Source organism: Triticum aestivum, chromosome 3B, assembly GCF_018294505.1.
Source record: "Triticum aestivum cultivar Chinese Spring chromosome 3B, IWGSC CS RefSeq v2.1, whole genome shotgun sequence".
Taxonomy (NCBI): Eukaryota; Viridiplantae; Streptophyta; class Magnoliopsida; order Poales; family Poaceae; genus Triticum; species Triticum aestivum.
In genome coordinates, this window is record NC_057801.1 from 177,061,946 (window position 1) to 177,089,081 (window position 27,136).

Sequence of the window (27,136 nt, forward strand, 5' to 3'; positions counted from 1 at the left end):
AAAAATAAATGAAAATGATAAAAATGTCAAAAAAATAAAAGAAAATAAGTTTCCCATGTGATATGTGGTCTAGTTGTTGGGAAAATTTACAAATATGAATTTCGAATTTATTTGCAAAATCTCTCTAGAAATTTGTAAAATGGCCATAACTTTTGCATACGAACCCGGGTGAAAAAGTTTTTTATATGAAAAATCATCTACTCGAAAAGTTACATCCGAATTTAACTGGGGGAACCCCGTTAAACATTTTCAAAATCCTCAAAAACCTAACAGAAAAAAGTTACGGGGCTTTTAAGATCTGGAGGCAAAAAAATTCATCAAATTTCATTTTTTTTTAATTTTTGTTAAATCTGGTCAAACTATGGTCAAACTAATTATTCAAGAATATTAGTGTTACTAAATAATTATTTTAGTTTTTTTGAATTTTGGTCAAATCTGGTCAAACTGTGGTCAAATCTGGTCAAACTATGGTCAAACTGTGGGTCAAACTAATTATTCAAGAAATATTAGTGTTACTAATATTTTAGAACAATAATTTCAAACTCAAACAGTGAAATGTGTCACTACATGCTCAGGCTAAATTCCTAAATGTGACATCTTACTATTGTCAGGAAAACAACAAGTGCAGACATGGAAACGAGGGAGAATAGAACCCGGAAGTTAAGCGTGCTCAGGCTGGAGTAGTGAGAGGATGGGTGACCGTCCAGGAAGTTAGATGATTTGGAATGATGAGGGGTGATTAGAGATTAAATTTAGCAGCGATGATGGGTGATTAGAGATTTGAGGTTAAAATAATTCAGAAATTTGAAAATTAGGGAAAAAATCAAAAAAAATCGAAAAAATTCAATTTTTTTTTCCAGAGATTACAGATTAGTAGTAGCGCGGGTTTTTACCCACGCTACTGCTATACGTTAGCTGTAGCGAGGGTGGCACCCGCGCTACTGCTATAAGTTAGCTGTAGCACCTTATTAGTAGCGCCGCCCCCCGCGCTACTAATAGGCCCAAAACCCGCGCTGCTGCTAGGCTTTTCCCTAGTAGTGCTCGTCATGATGGTTGGAAGCAAATGCCAAGTTCATACCGAAAGATCGTTAACAACAATACGAACTTGCAGACGACTAGGTAGTGCAAGTACCAATACCAAACTAACTTATAATCTTTTTAGTCCTGGCCCTAGTGTTTGTCTGGTACAAAATCTTGCGGAGGACTAGCTCCCGCTCCTTCTCTTTCTCCAGGTCCCCGAGGTGGTACTGGTGCATCACCCAGTTGGTCCTTTGCTGGTCGAAGTTCTCGTTGGTGTGCAGCACTAGAACCTTTTTGCTGCCCGTCTGCCGGCCGTTGACCATCACCGGCAAGATATTGCCAGTCTTGTGCCACATCGTGTGCATGCCGCAGTTTGACTGTATCTTGTGACGCGTCCACGTGCCCCTTTTGAATGCCCTAGAGTTGCGCTGGAAGAAATGCTTGCTTAGGCCACTCAGTGTGATACCTGCAGTATTGTCGAATACAGGTTTTAGTGTACGTAGTTGGCATTTTCATAACATCTTTAACATGTTGCAGTCACTTGTTTCACTTTTTATTAACTGTCAAATTGTAATTGCTTCACTAGGTCTGCATCTGAAAATAAAAATAGAGCTATAAACAAAGGAATATGTTTGTGCAAGTAGATGGCCAATCGGTGCCTCACCTGGAAGTTTCTGAGGATGGGTGTAGCATATGCCGTGCTCACTGTCGATGGTTGGTATGAACAAATCAATGAGAGGGTGAGATCTCGCGCTATCAGCACACACTTTGGCCTCAAGGTGCTTGATTAACTCCTGATTCATGAGATCGAACTTGACACCAGCCGGCAGCACCGACCAATCCTTCTTGGACTTGCGTTGGTTAATTCCAGTTATATGGTACTCAATGTATGATCAATCGACTATTTTAAGTGAATGATGAAAGATTTCTACAGATAAGTGGTACTCCAAATTTGAAGTCCACAATACCCGAACATGCCACCGGGACTCTTGTGTCACCTCACACGCAGCGTGTTGTCACGTCAATTCAATGTGACCAACGTATACTAGTACTAGTACTACTACTGTACTAGTACTACTAGTACTACTGTACTAATTACTAGTCATATTTAGTGTCACATTTTAACCATAGGTTTAACTAACAAAATGTCAATGCATGTCACTAAAAATTATACCATTGGAAACTACATTCAAATACGAATCAAACGATATAATTTTTTGTGACATGCATTAACATTTAGTTAGTTAAATTTATGGTCAAAATTTGACACAAATTACGAAGGTGACCAATAAACTAGGAGGGAGGTAGTAGTACGAGTAGCACAATATACGGTATGGAGGACTAGTACAAGTTTAGAAATGGAGTAAGAAGTTACAAGGATGTGCGACAGACTTTGTAGGCTATATATATGAGTAATACAAAATATAATTCCCATTGGACAACACTTTCACCAACAAGTACGTATACGCACTTATATATATATATATATATATATATATATATATATATATATATATATATGGCTTCTGCACAGCATCTCCATCATCTTTATCAGTACATCCTACATAGGTGAGTTAGGATAGACTTGATCCCAGAAAGGTATCTATCCTTCAAAGTAACAACAGTACATAATATCCAACAAAACAGGGTCATGCTACAATAGCAGGATACATGGCTCAGTCTAGATATCAGTGCGAATCAAGTTGTGCATATTTGCTGTTGGCATGAACCGCATCAACGCATGTCGGGTTTGCAAAAGCCATTCATCACATGGAAGCTTGATGCCTTTCACACAATTAAGATTGTCTAGCAACAAGTTGTGTCGACAAATTTCTGGATATGGTGATTCATGAACCCATGGTATGATGTGTAAACGCAGTTCCCCCTAGCGAAGGGAAGTTGCATACCATGGCAATCATCGCCGGTGATATGATCGATGATTGCTTGGATGATCGGATAATTGAGCCCGAGGAACATGGAGTGGTTGCCGAGCCTATAAACCCGCCTCTAGTTGAATACACCAAGCCCAACGGAGCTGGGATCTTTCTCGAACACGAAGCAGCTGCTACCTCTTGAGCACTGCGTTGGTTTTCCCTTGAAGTGGAAAGGGTGATGCAGTAAAGTAGCATAAGTATTTCCCTCAGTTTTTGAGAACCAAGGTATCAATCCAATAGGAGATCATGCTCAAGTCCCATGCACCTGCACAAACAAACAAGAACCTCGCAACCAACGCGATAAAGGGGTTGTCAATCCCTTCACGGTCACTTACGAGAGTGAGATATGATAAGATAATATTTTTGGTATTTTTATGATAAAGATGCAAAGTAAAATAAACGGAAATAGAAATAGCAAAGTGTTGGAAGATTAGTATGATGGAAAATAGACAAGGGACCATAGGTTTCACTAGTGTCTTCTCTCAAGATAACATAAGTATTGCGATGAGTAAACAAATTACTGTCGAGCAATTGATAGAATTGAGCATAGTTATGAGAATATCTAGGTATGATCATGTATATAGGCATCACGTCCGCGACAAGTAGACCTCTGCATCTACTACTATTACTCCACACATCGACTGCTATACAGCATGCATCTAGAGTATTAAGTTCATAAGAACAGAGTAATGCTTTAAGTAAGATGACATGATGTAGAAGGATAAACTCAAGATATATGATATAAACCCCATCTTTTTATCCTCGATGGCAACAACACAATTCGTGCCTTGCTGCCCCTACTGTCACTGGGAAAGGACAACGCAAGATTGAACCCAAAGCTAAGCACTTCTTTATTGCAAGAAAGATCAATCTAGTAGGCCAAACCAAACTGATAATTCGAAGAGACTTGCACAGATAACCAATCATAAAAGAATTCAGAGGAGATTCAAATATTGTTCATAGATAATCTTGATCATAACCCACAATTCATCGGATCTTGACAAACACACCGCAAAATAAGATTACATCGAATAGATCTCCATGAAAGAGGGGGAGAACTTTGTATTGAGATCCAAAAAGAAAGAAGAAGCCATCTAGCTAATAACTATGGATACAAAGGTCTGAGGTAAACTACTCACACATCATCGGAGAGGCTATGGTGTTGATGTAGAAGCCCTACGTGATCAATGCCCCCTCCGGCGGAGCACCGGAAAAGGCCCCAAGATGGGATCTCATGGGTACAGAAGGTTGCGGTAGTGAAAATAGGGTTTTGGCTCTTTCTCTGATGTTTCCGGGGTACGTGGGTATATATAGGAGGAAGAAGTACGTCGGTGGAGCAACAAGAGGCCCACGAGGGTGGAGGGCGCGCCGAGGGGGGTAGGCGCGCCCCCTGCCTCGTGCCTTCCTCATTCATTGCTTTGCGTAGACTCCAAGTCCTCTGGATCACGTTCATTCTAAAAATCACGTTCCCGAAGGTTTCATTCCGTTTGGACTCCGTTTGATATTCTTCTTCTACGAAACACTGAAACGGGCAAAAACACAACAATTTGGGTTGGGCCTCCAGTTAATAGGTTAGTCCCAAAAATAATATAGAAGTGTATAATAAAGCCCAATAATCATCCAAAACAGAATATAATATAGCATGGAACAATCAAAAATTATAGATACGTTGGAGACGTATCAAGCATCCCCAAGCTTAATTCCTGCTCGTCCTTGAGTAGGTAAATGATAAAAATAGAATTTTTGATGTGGAATGCTACTTGGCATAATTTTTAATGTAACCTCTTAATTGTGGTATGAATATTCATATCTGAAAGATTCAAGATAAAGGTTTAATATTGACATAAAAATAATAATACTTCAAGCATACTAACTAAGCAATCATGTGTTCTCAAAATAACATGGCTAAAGGAAGTTATCCCTACAAAATCATATAGTCTGGCTATGCTCTATCTTCATCACACAAAATATTTAAATCATGCACAACCCCGGTTTCAGCCAAGCAATTGTTTCGTACTTTAGTATTTTCAAACATTTTCAACTTTCACGCTACACATGAGCGTGAGCCATGGACATAGCACTATATGTGGAATAGAATATGGTGGTTGTGGAGAAGACAAAAAAGAGAAGATAGTCTCTCATAAACTAGGCGTATCAACGGGCTATGGAGGTGCCCATTAATAGATATCAATGTGAGTGAGTAGGGATTGCCATGCAACGGATGCACCAGAGCTATAACTGTATGAAAGCTCAACAAAAGAAACTAAGTGGGTGTGCATCCAACTTGCTTGCTCACGAAGACCTAATGCACTTTGAGGAAGCCCATCATTGGAATATACAAGCCAAGTTCTATAATGAAAAATTCCCACTAGTAAATGAAAGTGATATCATAGGAGACTCTCTATCATGAAGATCATGGTGCTACTTTGAAGCACAAGTGTGGTAAAAGGATAGTAACATTGTCCCTTCTCTCATTTTTTTTCTTGGGCCTTTTTTTTCTTTGGCCTCTTTTTTTATTTAGTCCGGAATCTCACCCCGACTTGTGGGGGAATCATAGTCTCCATCATCCTTTCCTCACATGGGACAATGCTCTAATAATGATGAACATCACACTTTTATTACTTACAACTCCAGAATTACAACTCAATACTTAGAACAAAATATGACTCTATGTGTATGCCTCTGGCGGTGTACCGTGATATGTAATGAACCATGAATGACATGTATGAAAGAATTATGAATGGTGGCTTTGCCACAAATACAATGTCAACTACATGATCATGCTAAGCAATATGACAATGATGGAGCGTGTCATAATAAACGGAACGGTGGAAAGTTGCATGAAAATATATCTTGGAATGGCTACGGAAATGCCATAATAGGTAGGTATGGTGGCTGTTTTGAGGAAAGTATATGGTGGGTGTAATGCACCGGCGAAAGTTGCGCGGTACTAGAGAGGCTAGCAATGGTGGAAGGGTAAGAGTGCGTATAATCCATGGACTCAACATTAGTCATAAAGAACTCACATACTTATTGCAAAAATCTACAAGTCATCAAAACAAAGTACTACACGCATGCTCCTAGGGGAAGGGTTGGTAGAAAATCGCGCGATCCCGACCCCCACACATAAGGAAGACAATCAATAAATATATCATGCTCCAACTTCATCACATAACGGTTCACTATACGTGCATGCTACGGGAATCACAAACTTCAACACAAGTATTTCTCAAATTCACAATTTCTCAACTAGCATGACTCTAATATAACATCCTCATATCTCAAAACAATCATCAAGCATCAAACTTCTCTTCGTATTCAACACACTCATAAGAAAGTTTTTACTAATCTTGAATGCCTATCATATTAGGACTAATTTCACATTTAAAGCAAATTACCATGCTGTTTTGCAGGACTCTCAAAATGATATAAGTGAAGCATTAGAGAACAATAATTTCTATAAAACGAATCCATCACCGTGCTCTAAAAGATATAACTGAAGCACTAGAGCAAAAACTATATAGCTCAAAAAATATAAGTGAAGCACATAGAGTATTCTAATAAATTCCAAATCATGTGTGTGTCTCTCAAAAGGTGTGTACAAGCAAGTATGATTGTGGTAAACTAAAAAGCAATGACTCAAATCATACAAGACGCTCCAAGCAAAACACATATCATGTGGTGAATAAAAATATAGCTCCAAGTAAAGTTACCGATGGACGAAGACGAAAGAGGGGATGCCTTCCGGGGCATGCCCAAGCTTTGGATTTTTGGTTTCCTTAGATTATATTGGGGTTCCATGGGCATCCCCAAGCTTAGGTTCTTGCCACTCCTTGTTCCATAATCCATCAAATCTTTTACCCAAAACTTGAAAACTTCACAACACAAAATTCAACAGAAAATCTCATGAGCTCCGTTAGCGAAAGAAAACAAAACACCACTTTAAGGTACTGTAATTAACTCATTATTTATTTATATTGGTGTTAAACTTACTGTATTCCAACTTCCCTATGATTTATAAACTGTTTTACTAGCCATAGATTCATCAAAATAAGCAAACAACACACGAAAAACCGAATCTGTCAAAAAGAGAACAGTCTGTAGTAATCTGTAACTAACAAAAACTTCTGGAAGGCAAACAATTCCCCAAAATTAGGAAATTCTAGATAAATTTTGTATTGATCTACTTCAAAAAGAATCAACTGAAAATCACGTCCCTGTGATTTATGAAAACTAATCTCGTGCGCACAAAGTTTCTGTTTTTTACAGCAGGATCAAATAACTATCACCGTAGGTTATCCTAACGGTTTTACTTGGCACAAACACTAATTAAAACACAAAAACGAATCTAACCAGAGGCTAGATCAAATATTTATTCCTAAACATAAGAAAAAAGCAAAAAACTAAAATAAAATTGGGTTGCCTCCCAACAAGCGCTATCGTGTAACGCCCCTAGCTAGGCATAAAAGCAAGGATAGATCTAAGTATTGCCATCTTTGGTAGGCAAACCATAAGTGGCTCTCATTATAGATTCACAAGGTAATTTTATTTTATTTCTAGGAAAGTGTTCCATGCCTTTCCTTAACGGAAATTGGAATCTAATATTTCCTTCCTTCATATCAATAATTGCACCAATCGTTGTAAGGAAAGGTCTACCAAGTATAATAGGACATGAAGGATTGCAATCTATGTCAAGAACGATAAAATCTATGGGCACATAATTCCTATTTGCAACAATAAGAACATCATTAATTCTTCCCATAGGTTTCTTAATAGTGGAATCCGCAAGGTGCAAATTTAAAGAGCAACCATCAAGTTCATGGAAACCTAGCAAATCACACAAAGTTTTTGGAATCGTGGAAACACTAGCACCCAAATCACACAAAGCATAACATTCATGATATTTAATTCTAATTTTAATAGTAGGTTCCCACTCATCATAAAGTTTTCTAGGGATAGAAACTTCCAACTCAAGTTTTTCTTCATATGATTGCATCAAAGCATCAACTATATGTTTAGTAAAAGCTTTATTTTCACTATAAGCATGAGGAGAATTTAGCACGGATTGCAACAAGGAAATACAATCTATCAAAGAGCAATTATCATAATTAAATTCCTTGAAATCCAAAATAGTGGGTTCATGAATATCTAAAGTTTTAACTTCTTCCATCCCACTTTTACCAAATTTTGCATCAAGATCTAAAAACTCCAAATTTTTGGAACGCCTTCTAGGTAAAGGTGGCTCATCTCCAGTTCCATCATTATCAAGATTCATATTGAAAAACAAAGATTTAATAGGGGACACATCAATAACTTTTAGATCTTCATCTTTATTCTCACAAAAATTAGAAGAACACGCTTTCACAAAGCAATCTTTCTTAGCACGCATCCTAGCGGTTCTTTCTTTGCACTCGTCAATGGAAATTCTCATGGCTTTGAGAGACTCATTGATATCTTGCTTGGGTGGAATAGATCTAAGTTTAAAAGAATCAACATCAAGATAAATTCTATCAACATTCCTAGCCAATTCATCAACTTTAAGCAATTTTTATTCAAGCAAAGCATTGAAATTCTATTGTGAATTCATAAACTCCATAACACTAGTCTCAAATTCAGAGGTCATCTTATTAAAATTTCCATAAGAACTGTTGTAGGAATTACAATAATTATTAGAGGAATTACTAGGGAACGGCCTAGGGTTAAAGTTTCCTCTATACGCGTTGTTACCAAAATTATTCCTACCAACAAAACTCAAACACATAGATTAATTATTATTCTCAATCAAAGTAGACAAAGGCATATCATTAGGATCAGAAGAAACACTTTTAGTAGCAAATAATTTCATAAGTTCATCCATCTTTCCACTCAAAACATTAATTTCTTCTATCGCATGCACTTTTTTATTAGTAGATCTTTCGGTGTACCATTGAGAAAAATTAACCATAATATTATCTAGGAGTTTAGTAGCTTCTCCTAAAGTGATTTCCATAAAAGTGCCTCCTGTGGCCGAATCTAAAAGATTTTTAGAAGCAAAATTCAACCCGGCATAAAATTTTTGTATAATCATCCACAAATTAAAACCATGAGTAGGGCAATTACGTATCATTAATTTCATCCTCTCCCAAGCTTGTGCAACATGTTTGTGATCAAGTTGCTTAAAATTCATAATATCATTTCTAAGAGAGATGATTTTAGCGGGAGGAAAATACTTAGAGATAAAAGCATCTTTGCACTTATTCCAAGAATCAATACTATTTTTAGGCAAAGACGAGAACCAAACTTTAGCATGATCTCTAAGTGAAAAAGGAAATAGCTTCAATTTAACAATTTCATTATCAGCATCCCTCTTCTTTTGCATATCACACAAATCAACAAAGCTATTTAGATGGGTAATGGCATCTTCACTAGGAAGGCCGGCGAATTGATCTTTCATAACAAGATTCAACAAAGCAACATTAATTTCACAAGATTCAGCATCATTTAGAGGAACAATCGGAGTGCTAAGAAAATCGTTGTTGTTGGTATTGGTAAAGTCACACAATTTAGTATTATCTTGAGCCATCGTGACAAGCAAGCAATCCAACACACAAGCAAACAAGAAGCAAGCAAAAAAGAGGCGAACGAAAGAGAGGGCGAATAAAACGGCAAGGGTGAAGTGGGGGAGAGGAAAACGAGAGGCAAATGGCAAATAATGTAATGCGAGGGAGATGAGTTTGTGATGGGTACTTGGTGTGTCTTGACTTATCCAACGGCCAACAATGGCTTGTTGTTGGGAGTCAAATCTTGACTTGACTTGGCGCAAATCTCCCCGGCAACGGCGCCAGAAATCCTTCTTGTTACCTCTTGAGCACTACGTTGGTTTTCCCTTGAAGGGGAAATGGTGATGCAGTAAAGAAGCGTAAGTATTTCCCTCAGTTTTTGAGAACCAAGGTATCGATCCAGTAGGAGATCACGCTCAAGTCCCATGCACCTACACAAACAAACAAGAACCTCGCAACCAACGTGATAAAGGGGTTTTCAATCCCTTTAGGATCACTTACGAGAGTGAGATCTGATAGATATGATAAGATAATATTTTTGGTATTTTTATGATAAAGATGCAAAGTAAAATAAACAGAAATAGAAATAACAAAGTGTTGGAAGATTAATATGATGGAAAATAGACCCCGGTGCCATAGGTTTCACTAGCGGCTTCTCTCAAGATAGCATAAGTATTGCGATGGGTAAACAAATTACCATCGAGCAATTGATAGAATTGAGCATAGTTATGAGAATATCTAGGTACGGTCATGTATATAGGCATCACGTCCGCAACTAGTAGACCGAAATGATTCTGCATCTACTACTATTACTCCAGACATCGACCGCTATCCAGCATGCATCTAGAGTATTAAGTTCATAAGAACAAAGTAATGCTTTAAGTAAGATGACAAGATGTAGAAGGATAAACTCAAGCAATATGATATAAAACCCATCTTTTTATCCTCGATGGCAACAATAAAATACGTGCCTTGCTGCCCCTACTGTCACTGGGAAAGGACACCACAAGATTAAACCCAAAGCTAAGCACTTCTCCTATTGCAAGAAAGATCAATCTAGTAGGCCAAACCAAACTGATAATTCGAAGATACTTGCAAAGATAACCAATCATAAAAGAATTCAGAGGAGATTCAAATATTGTTCATAGATAATCTTGATCATAAACCCACAATTCATCGGAAATCGACAAACACACCGCAAAAGAAGATTACATCGAATAGATCTCCATGAAAGAGGGAGAACTTTGTATTGAGATCCAAAAAGAAAGAAGAAGCCATCTAGCTAATAACTATGGACCCGAAGGTCTGAGGTAAACTACTCACACATCATCGAAGAGGCTATGGTGTTGATGTAGAAGCCCTCCATGATCAATGCCCCCTCCGGCGGAGCGCCGGAAAAGGCCCCAAGATGGGATCTCACGGGTACAGAAGGTTGCGGCGGTGGAAATAGGGTTTTGGCTCTTTCTCTGATGTTTTCAGGGTATGTAGGTATATATAGGAGGAAGAAGTACGTCAGTGGAGCAACGAGGGGCCCACGAGGGTGGAGGGCGCGACCGGGGGGTAGGCACACCCCCTACCTCGTTCCTTCCTCGTTTGTTGCTTTGCGTAGACTCCAGGTCCTCTGGATCACGTTCGTTCCGAAAATCACATTCCCAAAGGTTTCATTCCGTTTGGACTCCGTTTGATATTCTTTTTCTGCGAAACACTGAAACAAGCAAAAACAGCAATTTGGGATGGGCCTCTAGTTAATGGGTTAGTCCCAAACATAATATAAAAGTGTATAATAAAGCCCAATAATCATCCAAAACAGAATATAATATAGCATGGAACAATAAAAAATTATTGATACGTTGGAGACGTATCAGCAGCCATAGCCATCACAGTCACGAATGCCCCAGGCATTGTACTACATGTGGTTTGGTGAAATGGTTTGGTCAATTTGGTACGTGTGAATGAGCATCAAATAACCGTCGTCAGTTGAACGAGCAATAAACCACCACCCATTTCTTGGTATGATTCCAGGTCCCAGTATTATGAAGGGCAGCGCATTTGTGTCTGCTACAACAAATCAATTTGGAGACCAAAATGACAAAAATATACAATCATGTTCAGAGTATGTGTGGAATTAAGATTATTATAACAGTGACACATATCATAGATAGAGAATTGCAATGTCGTGGTCATAATCATACCCCATCTTAAAATATAAGCCCATGGCTTTCATATTCTAGCAATATGTCATGGTTCAAACATCATGTAACAATGAGAGGAAAACAGCTATGACAGGGCCTACTCATCTTCTACCATAGCACTTACTACTGTTCTCATATCAACTCTAAGCAATAACATGTGTTGTTATAAAAATCTTGGAAATGATGAGGTTATAGTCATAATATCTACTCTAACAATCATTAGATGCCAATTGTTCTCATATCAACTCTAACAATAACATGTATGGTCATAAAAATCTAGAAATGAGAGGAATATATAGCAATGATGTGGTTATAGACATACTATCTATTCTAAATTTGTAACAATCAACAGGCAGTCGTACTCATATGGTAGAGATGAGATGAGATAGAACAATTACACGAGGATATATTCCACCAGTATAGGCAGCCAATCTGTGCGTCGACCGCGTAAACGATTCCATCGTGCACTATAGCATCAGACAGAAATGGAGGCTCAACAGGATTGGTGATGAGCCATAACCATGTATGGCGACCGGATTCCAGATAGACTGATCCCATGTTGAACAAGGCAATGAGCTTGTTATCCATGTAGTCTTCTGATGGTGTGGGCACTTCATAGATTACAACCTTCAACAAACATAGGTTGAGCCAAAAGCTCAAGGCGTCTCGTGCGTAGTAGGCAGGAGTGTCCGGTGGGCCGCGAGGCTCGATGGCGGTGGTATCCAATGATGGAAGGGTGATCTCTCGCTGGGTGTAGATATCCATGAGATGCCACGGAGTACCAGATTGGTGGATGAGGAAGATCCAGTTGGCCTTCATGTCAGCCTAGTAGTGGCCGCGCATGGAGGACAGGTGGACGGGTAGTGGTAGCATGTTGAGGGGCACCACGATATCCTTCATAGGATTGTCAAGTCGGTGTCTGGGCCACCTGCGAGGATCGGGCATCAGCAAGCAGGGTGTCTTGAAAAGGGTCGGCCGGTTGCAGACGAGTAGATGGTACAAAGACACCGAGCATGCGGCCAAACGGACGGTGCTGAGCAGGTCCATACGATTACAGATCTGCTCCAAGAGAACATTGGGGAGGGAATTCCAATCGCGACTCTGCATGTTAGTTGGTTCTGCCATACGGTTTTTAGGGCTCTGAGTGATAGGGGTTTAGCGGGGAAGTGGATTCGGGAGGGCGAGCAAAGAAGATGGCGTGTGTGGCCGAGCAGTGAGCGGGGGGATATGGTACGCGCGAGCTACCAAGGAAGATGGCGCGGGCGGGCAAGCAGTGAGCGGGGGGAAATGGTGTGCGACCGACGATGGCAAAGAGAGGAGGAGGAAGAGGGAAAGACGGGGAAGAAAGTGCATTAAATCTCAATTCTACTAGTACTACTACCAGGATATACCGTCCTTCGGAGTGTAAATAGTTAAGCCAATGACATGTGGGTCTACCTCAAGAGGGCTCATATGTTAGTTAATGTAATAGAGAGGTGCGTAGGTATATTTGCGGAAGCGTGCTCCACTGGCAAACATGATGGCAGTACTGGGTAAGGCCCATTTAGTAACACCAACACGCTAGTTCAGCTTATTAATTAAGTGTCCCATCTGCTGCAGTGTGTATTGTCACTTCACTGTGAAGACTAGTTGAATAGTTCTCTCTGACCGAGATGGGGAATAATGGATCGACAAGACTTCCTATCTATAGTATCCCTATGCCTCTATGCTCATCATGTCCAACAAGATGAAACATTGGCCAAGGCACCCGGCGCCAATAATGTAGGAGTGCTAGTAGTATTTTGTGTCAAACTTTGACCATCTATTTAACTAATAAAATGTTAATGCATTTCACCAAAAATCATATCACTGGATTCGTATTTGAACATAGTTTTTAATGGTATAGTTTTTTATGACATGCATTGATACTTTGTTAGTTAAATTTACGGTCAAAATTTTACACTAAGTACGAACGGGACCATTAAACCAAGACGGAGGTTTATATACAGGTCAATAAAAAATCATCAAACAAGGTAGTAGTAAATGATGAGTGCCCGAAGAAATTTTTTTCCAAAAGTACTCAATAATGGGCTCGTTTTCCTCAAGAAAATTGTGTTTACGAACGTATTAATTGGAATGGATGCGGGAGGAACAAATGAACACTTTTACACGCATTGCATGCAATGTTTTAATGAAGCTTGAAATATGGGCATGTCAATGGGAGGGAGTAAAAGCCTCATGCATGCATCCAGGCAACATGCAACACTCACACGTACACATGCACGCACGCAACACTCTCCATGCAGCACACAGCACACGACGCAACACACACACTCACACTCAAGTGCTCAACCTACTCCCAATGTCTGTGAAAGAGTGTACATATAGAGATCTACACATTGACCAAGAGGAATCGGAACTTCATGGCATGATTAATGCCCAAAAGTAGCAGACTTATGTGTACATGCAACCATTGAGAGAAGAAGATTAAATGAAGGTTGTTGCATGCCGTAAAGGATAGACATGTAGCCTATCGCTAGATCACAAGTTGGTGCATTAGTCAACCAATATCGATTAGATTAAAGGCCAAATGCATTGGAAGTGTAGATGTACACTCTTTGTTGGAAGACCGAGGGAGTACACATGCATGCACTCACATACACAGCCAGGGTGGTTCGTGCGCAAGGGTTGGACTCCTGTCGCGCCTGCGTAATTTTTTGTTTAACTGATTTCTTTGCTCTGCCAACTAACAGGTGGGACCCAAAAACCAGGTGTCAATTTAACCACTCAACAAAGTGCCACGTCGACTATGTGTCCGGTAAGTAGGGTGCAATATGGGGCTCTACGATGAGCTAGTGATCGTATAATCACCGCAAAACTATATAGTGACCATAATGAGCGTATTGTTACATACGTTGATAACCGGAAAGGATGCAGTATGGACTAGTATTGCTTTGATGTGTCTCATCAACTCGCCGAACAAGGTGAAGCTTGCTTACTACGCCCTCTCCCTCGCCCACGCGCGGTGGCTCATGGGACTAGGAGAAGTTTGCTTACTATGTACGCCTACGCCCTCTCCCTCGCCCACGCGCGCGGTGGCTCGCAGGCTGAGGAGAGGGTTTTGACTATAGTGCCCTCTCCCTCTCCCTCGCCCTCGCCCTCGCGGTGGACGTGCAGCAGTTCAATTGGTGTCAGATTGCCAGAAGCATATTTTACAGTAGTATCATCATTGTTGGACCTTCCGAAGAGGCGAAGAGCCAAGTGCAAGGTTCACACGAGTACGAACTATTGAACCTCCCGAAGAGGCAAAGAGCCAAGCGCAAGGTTTTATCGGAGTTGTCATCCTAGTAGGAGTACTACAACTATAGCAAACGATGCTACTGTATGATGCCGCCACGTCACCTATGTCCAAAGTTGTGCCACCTTTTTTTCTCAAAGAGCGCCTTGGAGCCCGTGCAACAACCACACAAGTTGCACGTACACATAACACATTTACTAGTAATAAATTCTAAGGACAAATGTCAGTATGCCACACAAGTTCATCTCCACTTGATGTGATAAATTTGTGCATGACTAGTCTACATATATTCACAGCGCTACCGTTTACAATTTACCATACTCCACTTATACATTATAGATGGGATTCATGTCCTCTAGGTTCCAGTCCTAGGCGTTCTTCATCGATGGCATGATCCATAGCGGTGGGCAACGGGAATCATTGTCGCAGCTTTCTAGTCCGGTTCCACACGATGGAGACTCATCCAAGCTGAAGCGGCATAAATCAGGGATAGCGTGTCCCAACATGTTGTTCACCCAGCGGTGCACACTGATGACACAACCATGCTTCATAAATGGCAGGCCTTGAGTGTCGTGCACGGAAGGTGGCATCCGCTTCACAATGGGGTAGCTGTCCCCAATGAAAAGTGAGTACTCTCCAAGAGTGTTCCTCGGCACCCACGTAGCACCACGGGGGTTGAACTCGGCGCCGTTCATCTGGTACACACGGCATCTCAGATTTGGACACATGGTGACGTACATAGTCAAGGTCCATGCATAATAATGTTGTGCTCAAATATGGCGGTGAGTAATACCGTGCAGCAAATAGTATTACTCCGGTATAGAGGAAGTAAAATAACCGGCTTATTATATATAGCCACTCTTGGCTACATGGATGAGATAGTAAGACATGGAAACACAAAAATGGTGGGAGCTAGTGGGTTCAAGTCTTCAAGGGCCTAGCTAGCTATACGGGTCCTCCAAGGTAAAAAGTACTCCTACTAGTACTAGTAAGTAGTACAACAATGAAAGAGAAGGCGAGAGGGTTAAAAAATATAATACTAAATTGTACTACTAGTATAGTAAACATGTCCCAGTCAAGAAAAAAATAACTAACAAGTACTACTCTACTACTCTTACACACATCAATGAGAAAATGGAATACCCGGGTAGATGGTGCCCATCCGATCGTGGTAGATTGTGTGACCATGTTGCACATCAGTGGTACCATGGGTAACGACTGCTAAGATAGTTGATCCCAATATGCCAAAGTCAGCTGCAAGGTTCCAGGTTAGACCGAATCGTGGATGCAAATGCACGTCCACGATCGCCGATCTTATTTTGATCGGGAGATGATTGGTCCGTACAAAATAATGGAGTACCGTTAGGGATGCAAATGATGGTTTGTGCATTCCGTTTGTAATCTCCCGTACCATAGGCTGGCAACCAGATGAAACAAGTCCCCTGGCTTGTCTCCGCGAAGATGCGGCCTACATGGCGCACAATGTCTTTGAACATGTAGAGGTACAAATCTTTCGCGGGCAACATGTGCTAGCCTCTGCCGTTACTGCCTCTTGTATTGATGGCAATCCTTATGTCGAACACCGCAATGAGATAGTAATCATCGTAGCCGCGTCGCTTTGTCGGTGGGTCCGCAATTGCTATCTTCTTCAATCTCATGTAGGCATCATCATATGTATTCAAGCCCAGCCAGTCCGGAAGGCCGATCCCAATGGTGGAGAGGGGGTCTACGGGAACAGTCGCACTGCTATGGATGTTGTGCAAAATGATGGTGGTATCCGGATGGAGGTATGCAAGCGAATCTTCGTTGGCACCAACCCAGACCTATATATAAGACGGTGGGCAGCGGAGAAATTATGGTATGGAATTACTAAGTACTACATGATCAAACTCCATGAATGGCCTGCTCATTGGAAAAAATCCGACTACCTCTCAACGTCGGCAACTCTAGTGGAGCCAACGTGCAACCATGGCAATGGACTGGTGGAATGTTGGAAGGATTGTCTCATAGAATAACCTTCTCCTCAAGGACGCATGGAAGACCAACAAACATGGCCTTTTCCCAAGCCTGTTTAAGCACCGTCTTAAAAAAGTTGGTGCATGAAGCACCGAGTCTTGCAACGGTGAGGAAGTCGGAGCGGCATGCGATTTCTCCCAGAGGATCGTCGTCCAAGGTCTCCCAGCCCCGACGAGGAGGAGAACCTCCTGGTGAATCCATGGGAGCAGCGACGAACTGCCTTCTCTTCAGGGGGAGGGGAACTGGCAAGGAGGAGATAAGAGCATAGTAACCATAGGGCCTCGTCCCTTCGCTAAGGAAATTATGCGGGCATGCATAGTGGTAGTGCCTCATGCCCCGTGATGGTGAGGCTATTATTTACTATGTACTCGTACTGTAGCAGTACTAGTACTACTTTCTCAACTAGTAGTGTGATGTACTGTACTTCTATATTGCACCAGTTTTGAACTCTTGAATCTCAGGGCCAAGGAGCTACAGTTGGAAGTGGAGGGTACTACTATTCTCTAGAACCATCGCTGTACTATCAATGCAGGGAAAGTACACCTGCATAGTGGGTACTCTCTGTGCTCTATTCAAGCGCGTAGCTAGCCTACTCACTCGCTCCTCTCACGCACACACTAGCAGTATGTTTATCAGCGATGGTTACTGTGGGGGCAGAACATTTGAGTTATTTGATACATCAAGACTAGGCTTTTTTGCTTCCATTTGTGGTGTAATGGATCTCGTCGAACTTTGTTAGTAGTTCCTTCTTTATGAGTGAGATGAGACAAAGCTTTTGCCTCCGTTTCAAAACAAAAAAAAATCACGTCAAGAGGAATTTCTTTTATAGAGCCGATAATGGAGTGAAGTCCATGCGTGCAATGCCACAAGCTACAGAGTAGTAGAGTACTAGCACTTTACGTACAGATCCATATTGCACAATTCCCAATGTCGCGCTAGGCTTTTCCGGCTCCTCGGGCTTAATTGGGAGGCGCTAGTTTAAATATGCTAGTTGATGAGGAAGCTGCAAGCGAGGTGCGGCTAGGGCGAGCATGCAGGCGAGAAACTTTGCATGGTGTGAATTGATATATAGGAGTACTACTCTAGTACGTGAGCCACGAGATGATGGGAGGGAAAACCCATTCACATGGCTGGGCTATCCAATGCACCCATATTGTGGTGCGACACGTCCGGTTGACTTCAAAAGTCAAACTACCAGTGTACAATATTGGCTCGTAGCAAAGTTACTATTTAAAAAAAAGGCCGCCGTGCGTTCGGCCGGGATCAAACCCACAAAACGAGCTATAGACACCCGCGACCAGTAGTAGTACTCGCTGGAGTACAACGCAACCTAGAATCGCCTTTTGTCGCTAGTACATTGTTCCTTACAAGAAACCAGTAATAATGCCAAGAAACTACTACCACTTGCATACGTGGTAGACTTAAGATAAGACTACCTTATCAACCATTGTACATGCACTTACCAACCAACCCTACCAAGAAACGACTACTCTACAAAGTGTCGTTATAGGAACTTTTCAACCCATGTAGCCCCTTAAGTCAACGCCTTCTATTCGACCGGCAAGTTAGGCGTTATGACTTGTGGGACCTACATGTCAGTTTGGACAAAAATACCCGAGTGACCTCCTACCTCCGGCCTGTCCACCTAGTCATCCTCGGCCATGGGACGCAGCTCCCGACGCCTGCAGAAGGCGAGGTCAAAACCACCGGCGGTGCAGAGCCCATCTTGCGGCAGCCCGGATGCCAGCTCCATCTGGCACTCGCGGTCGCTACCTAGCCAAGATAGGACACACCCTGCTGGGTGCATCCAGCTGCTTGTCTACAAGGTTTGCTAGCTAGGTCAGCACGATGGTGCGGCGGCTTCCTCGCGTGCGCCGCGCTAAGGCCAGCCATCTGGCTCGAGCGAATGCCAGTGTGGTGGCTTTCTCGCACGTGAGTCATGCTCGGGCCAGCCAGCCAACCCGTGCGGAGGCCAGCACGACGTTCGGCCCGTCCGGCGGAACAGCGGCCAACTCGCTCATCACCGGCGCCACCGACAAACGCGCATCATTACTGTTTGAAGTAATGTTCAGGAAAAATAATGATTTGAGGAGGAAGAACAGGATAGAATGTCAGATGTGGGTCCCTCGTGTCAATGGTCAAACAAAATGTGTTGGTTTAAGCTGCCTCGTCAGCACGAACGTGTGGGCTAGCCCTGTCATAAACGGGTTTAAACGAGCCTAATCGGCACTAGGTAGTAGTTTTTTGGAACGGATTAAGAAATTTTGGGTATGTTGTTACTATTTTTTGTACAATATTTTCTTCCCGGGTCTAGGTGAAAGTGGTAGTTTTTTGTTAAATACTCTACAAACTATAAGTAGGGGTGAAAGTTAAGCTTTGGAAGCCAATAAGCATGGCTAGTTACATAGTGCCTATGTATACGTAATTGAAACTAAATATCAACCATGAGAGTCTAATATCTTGATGGAAAACTCGAAATTATGGAAATACTAGCATTCTTTTGCATGGTTGGAAATACAAGCAATGCTCACGTGCATTGCAACGGATCATAATTAGAATAATACTTATTCACAAACTTGATAGAAAACACTCTAATTTTGATATACATATATCACTAGAGATATATTATGTTTCAATCAGAATATATTCCTTGGGATATTTTGGTGAGGTGAGGGAGGATGTGGTTGGTTTTAAGATACTAATTAAGGGTTTTTCTACAAATTGGTAGAGGAGTGGGATGTTGTTGAGAAAAGGCAACAACTTACCTCACGGTCGTTAGATGTAGATCTAATGGTTAGAAATGACGGATGGCAGACACACCATCATCACCAACTAAGTTTTCTGTAGGAGTACTAGCAAGATGTCCGTGCATTGCACGGAACATCAAGATGCATTTTTTTATAAAACACCTATTGTCATTGCCTCATGCGGGAGTAATCCCATGTGTAAAACCTAATGATATCTCGAGAAAGAGGAGAGATAAGGTGAGGAGGCACTACAAGAAATATGTCAACTAGTGACCTTTTGTCAGTTACCCTCGAAGAATTGGTCATAGATCTACGACCATTTGAGACCAATTGGTCAAAAGCTGCTCGGGGGGCTCCAAACCCTCAACTATATCGACCATTTTGGCCATAAAGGTTGTAATTTCCTTACACGAAATGGCCATAAAACAGACAACACTGATTCGCTGCCTTATTTCTAGCTGATCACGACCAATATAGATGGTCATAACCTTGTAAATTGTGGTGGATTGCTATGACTAGGCGCCACCTCATCAGTTTTGCCTATGTGTCTTGTCCATGTGTCAATTTTTGCCCTAGGTTGTGAAGCAACTTATATTTCTGTTAGTCCCAAAATTCTGAAAAATTCTCATAAATTCTTTGGGTCATATCTTCATCAAATATGTAAAAAACCTTCCTCGCCTAGTTAAAATATAATTCAACAATATTCATTTTCCTATTATGTTCATAACATCACTTTGTGAAGGAAGTGCTATTTTTATATTCTTGATTGCCCTCAAAAATTTTGGGCACTCCTTCCTATCCAAATTGCCCCATGACAAAATTCAGCTCCATTTGCCTACTAAATGTTCCTCGGCAAATTTCCAAAGTTTTTGTTAAACTAGAAGCTTTGTGAAGGAAGTACTAGCTATGCACATCCAAATGGCATGAAATTTATACAGTGCCTTCATATGCCCAAATTATCACCCTCCTCCAAATTGCAGCTCAATCAAATCATCTATGTGAGCCCAGCATCAATTTGTATTTTCTGTCCAGATTGGCACATTGCAAAGCAAGTGCTATCTATACCACTCCTATTGCCCTCAAACTTTTTAGTCAATCTTCCACACCCAAATCATTTTGGCATGCCAATATTTAGCTAGATTTTCCTAGTAAATCTTCCTCGGCAAATTTCCAAAATTTCTATTCACCTCGAAGCTTTGTGAAGGAAGTACAAGATAGGAATATCATAACGAGTTGAATTTTTGCCACACATTCTATATGCCAAAGTCATAGCTCTACACAAAAGTTTAGCTCTATCTAACAATATATGTGAGCTCACCATCAAATCTTTGTTTCTGGTAATATTTTCAGTTTGTGAAGCAACTACATTTTATTTTTCTTTATAATTTCTGAAAAGTTACCAGGACATTACCCTAACTATAGAAACCCCGTACGCCAAATTTTAGCATAATCCAATCATCTATGTAAGCACAACTTCAATTTTTATTTTTTGTACAAATTGGCACATTGCAAATCAAGTGCTATCTAGACACCTCCTATTGTCCTCAAACTTTTTGTGCCATCTTACATATACAAATCATTGCCACATTCCAATATTCAGCTCCATTTGCCTATTAAATCTTCCTCAGCAATTTTCTAAAGTTTCTATCCAAAGAGAAGCTTTGTGAAGGAAGTACAAGCTAGGATTATCCAAATGGTATAAACTTTTTACAGTGCTTTACTATGCCCAAATTACCATACTCCACAAAATTTCAGCTCAATCCACTTATCCATTTGAGCCCAGCTTCAACATCCATATTTCTGCCCGATGTGGTACTTTGCAAAGCAAGTGCCCTCCAAACTCCTCCATTTGAGCTTGAAATTTGCCAAGACAGTCTCCCTAGTAGATGATGATACTCAGCCAAAACTCAGGCCCATTGGCCTTGTGAATTTCCCATATCGCTAATCAAACACTTGGTTGCTAATTCATGTTTGAGAATAGTTCGGTCTCCTCGTGAGATTCTTCTATTGTTATTTTCTTTCTAGCATCTACCTGGGGAGTGCCCAATCTACTATACATGCATATGCCGTCCAGAACGCAGGGCAATGCCACGATCACGCGGTGACCACGCGGCGGGCATGCGAGTCTACGCGCTTTGGAGTTGGGGCCCTGGGCCACCATCCAAACATCGATGTATCACCACCAAACCATGTATTTATGACTAAATAGATACTTATGTAACTATAATTGATTTTGGAAAAAACAAAGAGCAAACTATAAGACGGCTGCAGTTCAAATTTGACCCGCTTCCTACTGAATCGGCGGAAATTTGTCTTTTTCACGAGAGGTGGATCAAAACGGTTTAAACCCAACAATTTTGTCAATTGTGCATTAAATATGTCCTAGTATTTTATAAAATTGATTTGGTCCAAATTTGCAACAAATATATGGTAGGTCCTTCACAAAAAAACTCAGTTTGGGCACTCGAAAAATGGAAAATTTATTTTTCATCCAAAGAAAATGGAAAATCCCTTAGGTAACATTGTTTGGCATTCCAATATGCACCCTTGTGCACAATATGAGATCATTTGAACAAACTATGCCATGAATGTGGCCATAAGATTGATCATTTGACTTGAAAGCCATGAATCTTCACACATGATAGCTCATTTCTAAGAATATTTTTTAAAAGAATTGCCGTATTACAAGTTTATTATTTTTCCTGGTAACTTGGTCACATATAATGACACAATGCGAAGGTTTTCCAATGTTTTGATTTTTTTTTGAATTTTTTATGTCCGTTTGAAAATGCGGTCAAAACGGCGGGAATGACCGTTCCTAGCTAGTGGTTGAATCTTGGAATTCCGTTTGTGTTTCTCTGATTAAGTAGATACTTTTGTACCTAGAAATGATTTTTGGAAAAAATAAATAGCAAACTATGAGGCAGCTGCAGTTCAAATTTGACCCGCTTCCAGCTGAAATGGCGGAAATTTGTCTTTTTCACCATAGGTGGATTAAAACTTTTTACACCCAACCATTTGGTCAATTGTGCATTAAATATGGCCTTGTATTTCATAAGAATGATTTGGTCCAATTTTCCAACAATTATTTGGTAGGTTCTTCACAAAAATACATCTTTTGGGGCACTCGAAAAATGGAAAATGATTTTTTCGTCCAAAGAAAATGAAATTTTCCTTAGGCAACATTGTTTGCCATTCCAATATGCACCCTTGTGCACAATATGAGATCATGTGAACAAACTATGCCATGAATGTGGCCATAAGATTTATCATTTGACTTGAAAGCCATGAATCTTCACACATGATACCTCATTTGTGAGAACACTTTTTTAAAAGAATTGCCGTATTACAAGTTTATTATTTTTCCTGGTAACTTGGTCACATATAATGACACAATGCGAAGGTTTTCCAAATTTTTGATTTTTTTTGAATTTTTTATGCCCGTTTCAAAATGCGGTCAAAGCGGCGGGAATGACCGTTCCTAGCTAGTGGTTGAATCTTGGAATTATTTTGTGTTTCTCTGATTAAATAGATACTTTTGTACCTAGAAATGATTTTTTGGAAGAAATAAATAGCAAACTATGAGGCAGCCGCAGTTCAAATTTGACCCGTTTGCTACTAAATCAGTGGAAATTTGTCTTTTTCACCAGAGCTGGATCAAGACTTTTGACACCCAACCGTTTGGTCAATTGTGCATTAAACATGACCTAGTATTTTAGAAAATTGATCTGGTCCAATTTTGCAACAAATATATGGTAGGTCCTTCACAAAAAAAACTCATTTCGGGCACTCAAAAAATGGAAAATGAATTTTCAGTGCAAAGAAAATCAAAACTCCCTTAGGCAACATTGTTTGACATTTCAAGATGCACCCTTGTGCACAATATGAGATCTTTTTTTGAATTTTGCATGTGAAAAAGTAGAAGAAAAACAAAAGAATGCTTAGGTAGATTCTTTTTGAAACATAATTTGTCTTTTTGATGAGAGGTGGATCAAAAGCAGTACATAAAATGCAGTCTTATAGTTTTGGAAAATGGTGTGGTGCCATTTTCAAACAAATATTTGGTAGATTCTTCATAAAAAAGAATTCTGTCACTCCAAAAATAGAAAATGGTTTTTTTCCTAGAACTCATTTCTCAAAACACTTTTTAAAGATATTTGTCTTATTCCAATTCCAAGTTTGTTAGTTTTCCTATAAACTATGTCACATTTGGTGACACAATGAGAATGATTTTTTTTAATTTTCTCATATCAGAAAACTGTTTATATGATTTAACACCTTTTTTTTGAAACAACATGATTCAACACCTTATTTTTAGTCGATTACGACCAATTTAGAAGGTCATAACGTATACTGAGTTCTGATTGGTCCATGGGCATGTCACGCGGATCATGCCTCAAACGCCGTCGGATGCTCCCGGATCCGACGGCATCCCTTTCTCACTCACCCCCTCTTTATGTCAAAAAAAAGAAATAAAAAGAAAACTACCTCACCCTTTCACCCCACGAACCTAGCGCTCCAGATCCGCACCCCGCCGCTCTCACCCTCGTCTCCCATATCGCCGCCGCCACCCACGCCGATCCCGTCCCTCGCCTTGTCTCCCTCCCAAACCTTGCCGCCGGCGGCCTCTCCCCCTCCTCTCCGCTTCCCCCCACCTCAGGCGGAGACCCCACCTATCCATCTCTCTTCAGCGACCCCTCTCTCTCCCCCGGGACTCATCTTCGCCGCTAGGGTTTGCGGTGGCTTTACCCCATGCTCGCCACGGCTCTTCGGCAACCAGGACGCAACGACGTCGACGGGATCCGACGGGCGCGTTGCCCCGGTGATCCGGTGACTCAGGTGAGTCCCTCTAGTCCTCCTCGTCGCATCCCTCCCTCTCTTCGTCACCACATCCCCTCTCCCTCTCACATCCGTTGTCACTCGAGGAATGGAACGCCATGGACGGGATGGCAACTTCCTCCCCTGCTCCGACGCCATGGAGGCCGCGTTCTCGCTGCAGCTTCTCCTCACCGCCGAGTCTCGCTGGGGTGGTCTAGTGTCTGTGATCTTGACTCGCCCCAATGGATTGTCCGGCGTTGGCATACACAGCGGAGGCGCTGCTGTTCCGCTACGCCAACCCCATCTTCCAGCCCTCCGTCGCCCCACTAGCAAGCTGCAAGGTGAGGCCGTATGGGATTCTGTTGTGTGAATTTGTGCACATTTGTTCATTTAGCTGATCTGGGATTCTGTAAGGAAGATCATCACAATTATAGATTTGTAGTTTCTTTGGTTGAAGCATCTGTTCTAGTTTCGTCGGCTGTAGCGTGTGTTAAGAAAATGTAGTGATGGTTTAGTTCTTATGTTTCAAAAATTTATTTACCTGTGATGTGATGAGAACATTTAGACATTGCATTGTTGCATTCTGAATTAGATAATGAATAATGTTTTTATGTTGCTAACTTTTTATTGTTGGGCCTCGAGGATGACAACGCCTCGCAGCACTCGCGCAAAGGGGTGCCCAACTCCGGCCTGTGTTCTAGCCAGAGTTTCTCTAATTCTTGTGCAACTCACTGTAAGTTAGAGGGCAGTTACAACATAATTTTCAGAGCAATTTTGTTTGGTTTGTCTTTGTTGGGTAACATAACTTTTCTAGATAGTTTTAGGGGTTCGTCAATGTTAGGTGATACTATGAAAACTGCAAATCTACAGATTTACAATGTAATTCAATTGCACATTTACACTGTAACTCCATTGTAGAACTATAAATATACTAGTGCAATTCAACCGATTCACTACTGTAAATTACAAATGAGGTTCACAAACTTACACTCATTTATAGTGGTATAATCTACAGTTCTTACAGTGGTTATATGCAGTTGTTTTTTTTCATAATTTTCAAGATGTACTCATGTTAATCACATTGCAATTTTTGTTCTACTGTTCATCTACTTTGTTCTTGTTATGGCCGGTTTAGCTAGGCCCACCGGGCATCTTAGCCCATAAGTTATCTTAGGTTAATTCTTATGCAAGTTATCTTAGGTTAATTCTCATGCAATTTATCTAGGTTATAAATATAGGCTGTAAGACAATTTTCAGAATTAAGTAATAAAGATATTATAATCTTCTGTTGCCCGGCTCCCTGAGGAGCCGGAACCCTAGCCGACAACAGCCAACTGCCGCCGCCCCTAACCCTAGCCGCGACGGCGCCCACTCGCCGGCGCGCCCGCTCCAGCCCTCATCCACCTCCACCTCATCCCTATAACCTACGTAGCCGCGCTGGTAGGAACCCTAGTCCTACCAATTTGGTATCAGGTACCCGGGTTTCGACCATGTCTTCGCCGCCTCCAATTCCGCCACCGCCGCCACCACCGCCGCTGCCCGTCAACTCCACCACAGCCACTGCCGCTAATTCCTCCATCGTAGCCGCTTCCGTGCCGGGCGTCACGGCCTCGCTCTCGGCAGGCGCCACAGCGTCGCTCTCGGCACCGACCCTCCCGGCACCCGGCACCGTGCCGAGCCACGGGCGGCCACCAACCCCCGTCCAACACAAGCCGCCGCCGTCACCTCCACCTCAGCCGCAGCAGTTCACACCGGAGGCCATGGCCGGCGTGCCCAACGACCTCGTCGCCGCGGTCTAGGGCATCCGTCTCTACTTGGCAAGTCCTTACGGGCCGCCTCCACCACTCCATCCAGCCATGGCCGTGGGTCAGCAGGCGCTGCCGTGGTACTCAGTACCGGTGGCCATTACCGGAGGCTACCCGACGCTTCCCCCACTGGCGGCCTCGACGCCGCCTTGGCCATAGTGGCCGACGCCGACACGCGCGGCGCCACCCGCGCCACCAGCCGCCGCCCAGGTCCCGCAGTGGCCGACCTGGGCCACCCTGTCCGTGCCCCAGTGGCTGACGTTGGCACTCGCGGCGCCACCCACGCCGCCAGCTCAGTGGCCGGCCTGGACCGCGCCGTCCCTAGCCGTGCCGTCCCTCCCTGCGGCCACCGTGCAGGTGCCACCACCGCCCCCGCCCAGCCCTAGCCTGGGCTGGTCCACGTCGAGCGGATTTCCGATCCAGGAGGTCCGCTTTCCGTCGTCACCGCCTCCGGTTCCAGGCTGGCTCCACGGGACGTCCTCTCCACCGGCTTACTCGGAGACCCGTCCGCCGTCGGGTTCCCAATTGCAGCCCGAGGCGTCGGGCGCCACAGGGAACCACGCCGGCCTTCCCACCATGGACCGGGCGCTATCATCAGCCCTCCGCACCGCCGAGGCAGTGGGCCATGGTGCGCCACACCAGCAGCCGCCCCGGTTTGCCAAGCTCGACTTCGCCACGTATGACGGCACGGAGGACCCCCTCAACTGGCTCAACCAGTGCGACCAGTTCTTTCGCGGGCAGCGCACCCTCGCCTCGGATCGTACCTGGCTCGCCTCTTATCACCTCCG